Here is a 10,936-nt window from a genome sequence, read left to right on the forward strand (position 1 = left end):
ACATGGCCGCGTCAATGCGTGCGGAGGAGCGTCGACGTGCGACTGATCGACACATCGGCAGTGTCACATTGCCGGACGGACGAACCATAACATCAAATGATGGAATCCTGGAGGTTTTCGAGCTCATTTGCTGGAGCTTTTTACCATGGAGCCCGGTCTGGAGATTGAACAGTTTGACATGTATTTAGCTGACTTTTCTCGCCTTGAAGCGACCGAAGCAGCTACGTGTGAAGGTAGCATAAAAGAGGAAGAAGTCCTTGAGGCTCTGAAACAAGTCGGGCTAGACAGGACCCCTGGGATTGATGGTCTGCCTTACGAAGTGTACTTGAGGCTGTCGCCCATTTTTATTCCTTTGCTGGCCACACACTTCAACTCTTGGTTTAGGAACGGGTCTATACCTCAGTACTTTACCAGGGGGATCATTAAATTGCTTCGCAAAGATAAAAATGGAGGGGATGGGATTAGCAATTTCCAGCCCTTAACGATGTTAAACACAGAGTTAAAGATTTTGGCCAAGATCTTAGCAAATCGTCTGCAGGTTGTTTTACATTGTCTCATAAGTCCCGAACAGACGTGTTCTGTTAAGGGCCAGACAATTCAAGATAATTTGCACGCGATACACTTGATCATAGAGAAAGTTGACACAGAAGCTGCGCTGATCAATTTAGATCAGTCCAAAGCATTCGATAGGGTGGACCATCGTTACCTAGGGGCTGTTCTTTGCTCGGCTGGGTTTGGACCCCAGTTTCGCTCATGGATTCGCCTCTTGTATGCTAACCCCGGTGCTATGGTGGAGGTGAATGGGGTGAGATCGAAGCCCTTCAGGTTAACAAGATCTATCCGTCAAGGTTGTCCGTTATCACCCATGCTGTATGTCATCGCGCTTGAGCCCTTTTTGCGCCAGCTTAGGGTGAATTTGGTCCTTCGCGGGATTACTTTGCCAGGTGGTTCTACCCCAGTAAAGTATACCGCCTATGCCGACGACGTGACTGTGCTTGTAACAAGCAATGCCGAGATTAGAGTCGTCGACATGGAAACAAGACGGTATGCACAGGTAACAGGGGCCATAATCAACCACGTTAAGTCTATTGGCTTACGTGTTGGTGCCTGGAGGGGAACGCCCCTTCAGGGGCCCTTTGGCTGGACTGATGGGCCCTGCAAGCTACTCGGTGTCTGGTTTGGCCCCGACCTCCAACTGGAGAAAAATTGGTCGGAAGTGTTGAAAGCGGTCAAGACCACAGCTCATTTGTGGTCTTTGAGAAATCTAACTTTAAAGGGTCGGGCGGAGGTATGCAATACTCATATCTACCCCCTGATCCTATACCGTCTATCAGTGCTTCCACTCCCGGAGTCCTCACTACTTGAACTAGTGCGTGCTCTTTTCGCGTTCTTATGGCGCGGAAAGCAAGCCATGGTTGCTCAGGAGATCTGTTGCCTGCATCCGTCTGAAGGCGGTCTGGGTATGCCTAATATCAAAATACGTAGACACACTCTAAGGCTGATATACCTGGACCGAATGTGTACACCTGACTTAGGGAACGGTGTCTTCTGGATGGAAGACACTAAGAAAGCTTTTCCGGCTTTGGAGAGTGTGCATTCGGCTGAGGGGGAGGCACGCAGGAGGCCCCGAAACGAATGCCATTTCTATTACGAGTGTCGACAGGCGTTGAGGTTCTTGCAACGGGTGAATGAAAGCCTCTCTGACACCCGGCTGTTGTCTCGCAAAGCGCTATATAGGGTTTTAGTGAGGGGATCTGTCCGAGACGAAAAGATTGAGGAGTTCGGTTTCACGAATGAGGAGCGTCGCTCGATATGGCCTTGGGCGCCCGGGATGAGCTGTTTCGATAACTACGAGGCATCGCTCACCTGGCTGGTAATCCGAGATGCCTTCTGGGTTCACAAAAAACTTTTCATAGCGGGTTTTACAATGACACCTAGTTGTGTCCGATGCGGAGATTGGGAGGAAGACCTAAGCCATGCTTTCTTCCGCTGCGCTATCGTTCGACCGTTATGTGAGTTAGTTGAGAGCTTCACGGTTCGCATACTAAACGGGCGTTTTTTTGTACTGGATGCGGTTTCCCCGTGCTGCAATTGGGCGCCGAGTATGAAGAAAGAGGAACGTTATGTTTTTCTGTGTTTGCTAGCTGTTATGAGAGGCGTGATTTGGTCGACACGACAGAAGGAGGTTTACGGAGATGAGACCTTCACTGCTCCCCAGATGTTCTCATGTTCAAGCATCGGTTGAAAATGCGAATTAAGCTGGAGAAGGTGAAACTCACTCCTGTGAATTTCAACGAAAGGTGGGTGAAAGCTTCGCGACTGTGTAGAGTGACTGGAGCTGGCCTTGAATTCGTTTCTGATTTGATTTAGGTCAAAAAGGATTTTGGGTGTCCTGAACTAACAAGACATCAGTATCGGACCGATTAGTTTAGTATGGGTTAGTTAGGCTTTATTGTTTGATTTTTTAACTTAGCTAGAGTATGTGTGTTCATCGTCCCAGTCCCTCTTTTAGTTTGCCCTTGCCCCCCCCCTTTTTTTTTCTTTTCCCCCCACCTTAGGTTCGATAATCCCCATTCCCGACCCCAATTAGGTGACGGATGGACTGCTTTGTCAGTGATGCAGGTCGTTTTTGTGGTGTTTATTCAATAAAGTCAGTTTTCGTGTGGACTGACAAAGCTTTCTATCTGCCACAATTAGTAGTGGGGGGCTCTTTTACTAACTACTATTTTTTTTCAGTGTAAATATTTCATTCTTTTTTGTATATAAAATTTTTAGCCCCAACCCCCCAACATCATGTATATATCATTTTTTGGGTTATAATTAGGATTCCCATTGAGTGATTCTGGTATTCTGGTGAAAGAGTCTAGTTAAGTTAACTTTATGTTAGATAGGTCCACATTAACCCCCCCCCCTATTTTTGGCCTTGTGCCACATTTTGTATATATATTTATGCAAATAAATATTGTCTTGTGCATAAGCTGGACCCTTGGTAAGTGTTGCTGCTATTATTATTATTATTATTATTGTTGTTGTGTGTTATTGACTACTGCAGTTCTTTTGATTATTCTACATCTCCCTCTTCCCCCCCTCTCCCACGAGTAGGCTGGGTTGTATGAGAGGTGTATCTCTCTTTTAGGCCTAGTTCGTTGTGTGGTAGTAACCTAGAAAGAGCTCGGGGAATCCTTGATCGAAAGCGTGGGGATATATCTGTGGTTTGTTGTTGGGGTTTGGTTGCTGTGTATGTGCTATTACAGGGAAATAGCGGGATATGCAAGAATGTAGTATCGCTTGAGGGAATTGTTGGTCCTAGTGCTGCACTTGGTATTGGGGTTGGTGCAGGCTTGAGTTCGCATTTTCTGAGGAAACGGCGGTTCCTAAGTGTGATCCTTTTGGATCCGTTAACCCTGATTCGGTATTGTCGATCTGGTAGGGAACTGATGATTTTGCCCGTTGTGTTCCATCTGCGATTGACTGGATTTTGGATGGCTACGGTGTCACCAGCTTGTAACGGTGAAAGGTTATGGGTATATTTATTGTATCTTTCTACTATTTTTGCATTGCGGTGGTGGAGCATTTCCTCGCGGTGTTGTGCCGCTGACACCCATTCAGGATGAGGCTTGTAGAGGATTGGCTGTGAAGGGATGGAGTCACGTAGTCGACGGTGAAGTAATAATTGAGCCGGTGATAGGCCAATGCTTTGGATTGGGGTATTCCGATACTGCAAGATGGCCCGGGCAACACTGTCATTGTCCAAGGAACCGAGGGTGGGGATAGGATAGTGAGACGAGCCTTAATGTAAAATTTTGGTGCATGTCTATAAATGGTCCACAATAAAAATCTAAAAAAATTTTTTTATAATGTACGTACTTGTCACTGCATAAATGTAGCGTAAACGAAGGCTGGGCTGTGAAATGGAAAATAGTCCCAGACTTAAGGGGTTAATACCATGCAAATGATAAATTTGTGACGGAAACAGTTACCATAATCTTTTAAAGTACACTGAAAACTACAAAAAAAAATATTTTTTTTTGTATGAGACGAACCTTAAATTAAAAAAATACCGATTTTTCTTTATTTTTTTATTTCCTTGTGTCTTTATTGAAAGATAAAAACAGAAAAAAAACGAGAAAAACCAATAAACATCTAAAAAAAAAAAAAAAAAATGCCGCCCTCTCTCAGGTGGCCGGAAATGGGTGCTCAATTTAACTTAAATTTACATGGAAAAGTGATCACCCACTTTTCGAAAAAGTAATTTCTTCATATGAAAACTATTTTTTTGCGACGGAAACGGTTTTCAGATTCGTTTTTAGTACACCGAAATCTACAAAAAAAATATTTCGTTATATACAAACGTGAGACGGGCCTTAAAGTATAATATGAAGAACTGTTAGTTTAAAGAAAGTGGGGGATCACTTTTCTATAATAATTTAACGTATAATGATCACCCACTTTATGGCCACCACTAGTGTAAAACTTGAATTTACGCTGCTAAAATACACATTTGCCGAATTTTTGTTGGAGGAGCGTCAACATGTGGCTGCTCAATTTACGTAAAATTCTTCATATCTTGGAAACTACTTGTTTGCTGGAATTTTAAACGTTATTTTCGTTTTCAACATCCTCAAAAACTTATAAATGTCTTAATTTTCCAAGTTTTTTTTCTATAGCGTGGACAGTCGATTGTCTGCCCCTTTCTGATCTTATATTCCAAACATTCCCAATACGTGTCACTAGCAGTGTATTATTCCAAAAACAAGATGGCGTTAAGTTTTTCTTCCATAAAACGTCTCATAATATTTGATTTTCTTAAATAAAAAAAAAACTACTTGATCGATTTATGTGTTTTTTGGAATATGACATTTTCATGCAGTGACAAGTACGTACATTATAAATATTTTTTTTCAGATTTTTATAGTGAAAAAAATTACTTGTGGACCATTTATAGACTTGCACCAAATATTTTGTTATATACGAACGTGAGACGGGCCTTCAAGTAAAATTTTACCCATTTTTTTAGGTGTTTAGTAGCTAAAAGGGTTTTTCTTGCGTTTTTTATTTACTACTGAAAACCATAACTTTTGTTAAGGCATTTTTTGTTTAAACAAAATAATACATTTCCACTAAGACTTAAATAAAAATAATTAATTCCTTATATTCCCCGATCATTATACTGAAAATACTGAAAATTTCATTAAAATTGGTTAATTTCCTGATTTTTTGGTGAATTTTTTTAAGTAAAGGGAGGGGTCAAAATGTTTATACATTTTGAGCATCAGCATTCATTTTGCCCGTACCTAGATTATTTAGAAATCCATTCTTAACATGGGGAGGGTTTACACATTTTAATCGTGCATTTCTAGAGTTTTGATGGATAAAATAAATTAACTTTTTACACAAAATAAGAATTGATTGCCAAAATACCCTCGAACCCTATATCATGTAAACGGAACCAAATTTCTCTAATCACCATTATGTTAGTATGTAAGCAGTTTAAAAGTAAAATTTTACCCATTTTTTTTAGGTTTTTAGTGGCTAAAAGGGTTTTTCGATTTTTTTTTTTTTTTTTCATCTTTTAATAAAAAAGGCTGTGCTCATGCGTGCCAAATTGCCTTACCACAGTTTATTAGTATTGGCTAAAATTTAATATTGGACGAAAAACAAGTAGTTTTCCAAATATGAAGACGTGATTCTATGTTATCACGGGTGGCCATTTTTGCACGCGCAAGCGCGCATATGGTCGATGCAATGTTAAGAACGGCTTTCAGAATAAACACCCTTTTGCAGGCTGAACAACCAGTGAACATTGACCGTCTTGGGGTGATCCCCCAGTGCATTCTCGCCGTATATTTTAATGGGTAAATTTTTACGACGTGCCCCAAAAACACCCCATCTCCCCATGTTAAGAAAGACGGGTTTGTATTACTGTACACATAGATTCGAAAAAGTTGTCAAAAACAAATATATAACAAATAAATGTTATCAAAGGCAAGATAAGTTACTTTGCTACCTAACTGGATAATTTATTTAATGTAACATGTTTATTCAGCTCGAAAAAACATACAGAGTTTACCAATGTATTGGAAAATTAAAAATGGTCCCTGACTCCCTTTTTAAGACGGTAAGTTTGGGAAAATGAGTTAAAAATAAAAAAATATGCAAAATACTGTTAAAAACCCACTGAATATGTCAGCCTTTGTCACAGTATGTTAAGAAAGGCAAGTATGTTTTGTTATATAGTTGTTTCATTAAAGAGTCTTAGAGAGAGACTATTATAAGTGATGCTTTTTCTTGTGAGAGTTCTTATTAGTAATGATATGAGTCTTAGTGAGAGTTCTTGTCTTATTACATATGATGTTGTATCTTAGAGAGAGAGAGATGTTGTTGTAATGACATTTTATAACACAGACATATAATAACAATACAATTTACCTTTTTGTAGAAATCACAACACAAAGATGAGCTTTATCCAAAACACATGGTGAATTTATTTAATACGACCGGTCGGGATTTCCTCATTAAGAACTCAAAGTTTCACATCTTAGTTTCTGAAGTGACGTCTCGCTTCAGACGTCCGCCTGTCTGTCTCCCCTGACTGTCTCTCCTGACTGTCTCTCTGACTGTCTCCCCACCAACTAACTCCCACCTGCTATATTGAGAACTCCATGCATCCCGGCCACGTGAGCAAAATTCACGTGTCTCAACATGCACGACTTTGCACGTTTTCGACATTGATTTCCCAATAACCTATTTTCCTTGTTTGTTTCCACAAAGGAATTTAACCTACATATCTAATTTATTTAACTCATATTTTATTATCCACATTCTTTTAACAATTGAATAGTTTATTTATTATTTATTTCATCCGAATTAACAATTTACTGGACATTCCATTTAAACCTATTGTTCTTTAAAACTTATGTCCAGGGTTCGATTTCTGCTTTCTCTTATTTCCATTTTAACTAATCTCTCTATTTTTATACTTACATGAACAGGGGACAGCCCTTATCATGTAACAGTTTTACTGTGCACATAGATTCGAAAAAGTTGTCACAAAACAAATATATACCAAATAAATGTTACCAAAGGCAAGATAAATTACTTTTCTACCTAACTGGATATTTTTCTAGGTACTAGTGCAGTTATTGATCCGTGCTGAAATAATGTTATTATTTAAAAAGCCATTCTTAACATGGGGAAGGGAGGGTGTTTTGTATTTGTTCTGTACCTTACAATTGACTAAAAAAAACATATCATAAAACTTTAATTAACCGTGGAAATACGATTTAAAAAATAGCGCAGATCAGTAAGTGCACTAGCACCATTTTTTAGTGTTTTTATTTAATGTAACATGTTTACTCAGCTCGAAAAACACACAGTGTTTACCGATGTATTGGAAAATTAAAAATGGCACCTGACTCTCTTTAAATGGTAAGTTTAGGAAAATGAGTTAAAAATAAAAAAATATGCAAAATACTGTTAAAAACCCACCGAATATATGTCAGCCTATGTCTCAGGAACATATATTGAGCAAGTTTCTAACAGTATTTTGTCTAGCTTTTTATTTTTAACTCATTTTCCCAAACTTACCGTATCAAAGACAGAGTCAGGTACCATTTTAAATTTTCCAATACATCGGTAAACAATGTATGTTTTTCAAGCTGAATAAACATGTTATATTGAATAAAAACACTAGAAAATTATTCAGTTAGGTAGAAAAGTAACTTATCTTGCCTTTGGTAACATTTATTTGTTATATATTTGTTTTTGTTTTTTTTTTTTTGACAACTTTTTCGAATCTATGTGTACAGTAATACAACCCCACTTAAAATATATTTGACGATAAAAGTCTACTGTCGGACCACCCGAAGACTTACCTTTAAGAAGTTGATTACAGGAAGGTTGAAAATATGAAAACATGAATATACTAATATAATAAATGCCCCCCACCATCAACCTCCCGATGTTAAGAACGGCTTTCGGAATAAACACCCTTTTGCTGTTTGAACAACCAGTGAACATTGACCGTCTTCGGTGCATTTTCGCTGTATATTTTAATGGGTAAATTTTTATGACGTACCCCAGCGTATTATAAACACCCCAACCTCCCCATGTTAAGAACGGCAGGTTAGTATTACTATACACATAGATTTGAAAAAAGTTGTCAAAAAAAAAACAAATATTATCAACGCGTACGAAAGTATCCAGTAGCGGCCATTTTTTTTTTAAGTTGTGTAAGAACACTAAAAACCTATTCAGATACATAGTGGATTTGTATTACTGTACACATAGATTCGAAAAAGTTGTCAAAAAACAAATATATAACAAATAAATGTTATCAAAGGCAAGATAAGTTGCTTTTCTACCTAACTGGATATGTTTTTAGTGTTTTTATTCAATGTAACATGTTTATTCAGCTTGAAAAACATACAGTGTTTACCGATGTATTAGAAAATTAAAAATGGCACTGAACTCTCGGCTGAACACAGTATGTTTGGGAAAATGAGTTTAAAATTTAAAGATATATACCGAAACATGTCATGGTAACATATATTGAGCGAGTTTCTTACAGTAATTTGTATATTTTTTTATTTTTAACTCATTTTCCCAAAGATACTGTGAGGTCACGGTAACAGTATTTTGTAATTTTTTGTATTTTTAACTCATTTATTTCTTGTATCTATGTATATTTTTTTCGTTGTAGTCGTTTGTTGACTTCTCTGCTAAATACCCTTTTTCTTTTTTTTTTTTTAACAGTATTATCGGGTTTGTTTTACAATCCACAGAGGTACAAAAAACAAATATATGGCAGGTATGTGCATTAATTGCGATATAGTTTTGAAAACTGGTTTTCTTTTTGTTTTTGTTTTTCATTTTGCAAGTTTCTTTTTGTTTTTGTTTTTCATTGTATTTGAAAGAACCTCAAAATTCTAAAGTTAATTCCCAAGTGCACGTGTTGATCCATGTTTCAAAAAAATTTTTTTTTACATGTGGGGGGGGGGTCACCACTTATCAAGGCCTGAAGGCCACTCAGGGATAAGGGTTATTGTGTAATCAATGAGATAGTATTGTAGTAATCATTAGTATTGGGGGTTTTGATAGAGTGTCTTACTTAAGGGGGCGGTTTGTCAGGAGTTTGTTTATGTTGGATTTGAAGACATCCAAGTTGTAGTCAGGTGGGAAACAGGCAAACGGCAGAGAGTTCCACTGGCGTGCAGTTCTAAGAAAGAAGCTCTCATGGAATCTATGTTTGGATTTAGGCACAGATAAAGAGCAGGAAAAATTATTGACAGTAGTTTCAGCCAGACGAGTGTTTCTCGTGAAAGATTGGCGAGGGGGGGGGACGAGGGATTGGAGCTCAGACGATCACCTGCCATGGAAATAACGATAAAATAAAGATAGGCTCGCAACATCTCTTCTGTGGGAGAGAGGTTGCAGGGAAGAGAAAAAGGCATCCCCCACTAAACCACGAAGTCTATTTTGTACTCTGTCAAGGCAGGATAGGCTGTTTTTAGCAGCTCTTGCCCAGATGTGGCAGCAGTACTCCATCCTTGGACGTACTTGGCTTTTATACAGATAGAGAATTGCATTAGTAGTGAGATATCTTCTGGAGCGGTAGAAGGATCTCAATATTATCCCAGCGTCCCTAGCAACAGATTTGATGTATGTGTTCCATTTCAGATCAAGAGTAAAGGTCAAACCCAAAAGCTTGTCAAAACATGGAGCCTCCCCAAGACAAGAGCCATCCATTTCAATTGATGCCAGATGGGGATCAGAGCGTTGATGCTTGGTTTGGGATGCATTAAAAGTGACCAGCCACCTCTTCCCCCATTGTACCACGTGCTCAAGATCAGAGGAGAGAGAATTAGAGAGAACTTTGTCATTTACGGCCTTTGATGTGTTGCCATAGATGGTCGTGTCATCAGCATAGATGTCAACAGATGATTTAAGTATGTGTTTTGGATCAGGAAGAGAGTTGGGCCCAGGATGGACCCCTGAGGGACTCCAGCATTAATACTGTGGGCCTCTGATTTCTGCCCATCAACCACTACTCTTATGAATTCAAAATTCCAAAGTTTATTTCCAAAAGAAAAAAAAAATAAAAGGGGTTTGTATTACAGTGCACTTGTTGATCCACGCCATTTTTTTTAAATAATTGAAGTTTTATGATATCTGTTTTTATTAAATTGTAAGGTTAAAGTACAGAAAAGGTATAAAACACCCTCTCCATGTTAAGAATGGTTTTCTAAATAATGTTATTATTTCAGCACAGATCAATAAGTGCACTAGTACCAAATTAGTTAAAACTAAAAAATCATACTGTTAGTAGGTACGTGCAAAAATGAATGCCGATGCTCAAAATGTATAAACATTTTAACCCCTCCCTTTACTTAAAAACTCACCAAAAATCAGGAAATAAACCAATTTTAATGAAATTTTCAGTATTTATCAAATAATGATCACGGAATATATTGAACTAATTATTTTTATTTGAATCTTAGTGGAAATGTATTATTTTGTTTAAACAAAAAATACCTTAACGAAAGTTATGATTTTATTAGTTGTTGTTTTCGTCTTTATTGGTTGTTGTTTTTTCACAACATTTCGGCCAACTTTTCCTCTGGCCTTCATCAGGTGGTAACCGCGACGGATAGGAACTTCGAATCTCTTAACTGCATTCTCAGCAATCACTGCCTTCCATAGTTGTTGTCGTCTCACCACATTTTGGCCAAGTAAGCCTCTGGCGCGCTTTGGTTAGGATTGAAACCGCTATCTTCAGACAATGTCCATCTGGAACCGTAGAGATTCAACGTCTCTATCAACTGACGAAGGCCAGAGGAATAGTTGGCCGAAATGTGAAAAACAACAAACTAATAAAGATGAGAATAATAATCCGAAATAATAATGAATTAATATATATAACGCTCATCTGAAAAAT

The 10,936-nt window shown here is 38.2% G+C and overlaps 1 protein-coding gene across 1 annotated transcript in view; it reads left to right on the forward strand.

The window, feature by feature from the left end:
* Nucleotides 1-8,749: 8,749 nt before the first annotated feature.
* The window catches only part of LOC145271317 (uncharacterized), a 39,560-nt gene continuing 37,373 nt past the window's right edge, over nt 8,750-10,936 (forward strand). Inside the window, exon 1 of the mRNA XM_080126862.1 lies at nt 8,750-8,809. The gene's annotated coding sequence lies outside the window, so the exon portion shown is untranslated. The remainder of the gene's footprint in view (nt 8,810-10,936) is intronic.

The sequence above is a fragment of the Euprymna scolopes genome, chromosome 46, assembly GCF_053919585.1.
Source record: "Euprymna scolopes isolate OS-2025 chromosome 46, ASM5391958v1, whole genome shotgun sequence".
In the NCBI taxonomy this organism is placed as follows: Eukaryota; Metazoa; Mollusca; class Cephalopoda; order Sepiida; family Sepiolidae; genus Euprymna; species Euprymna scolopes.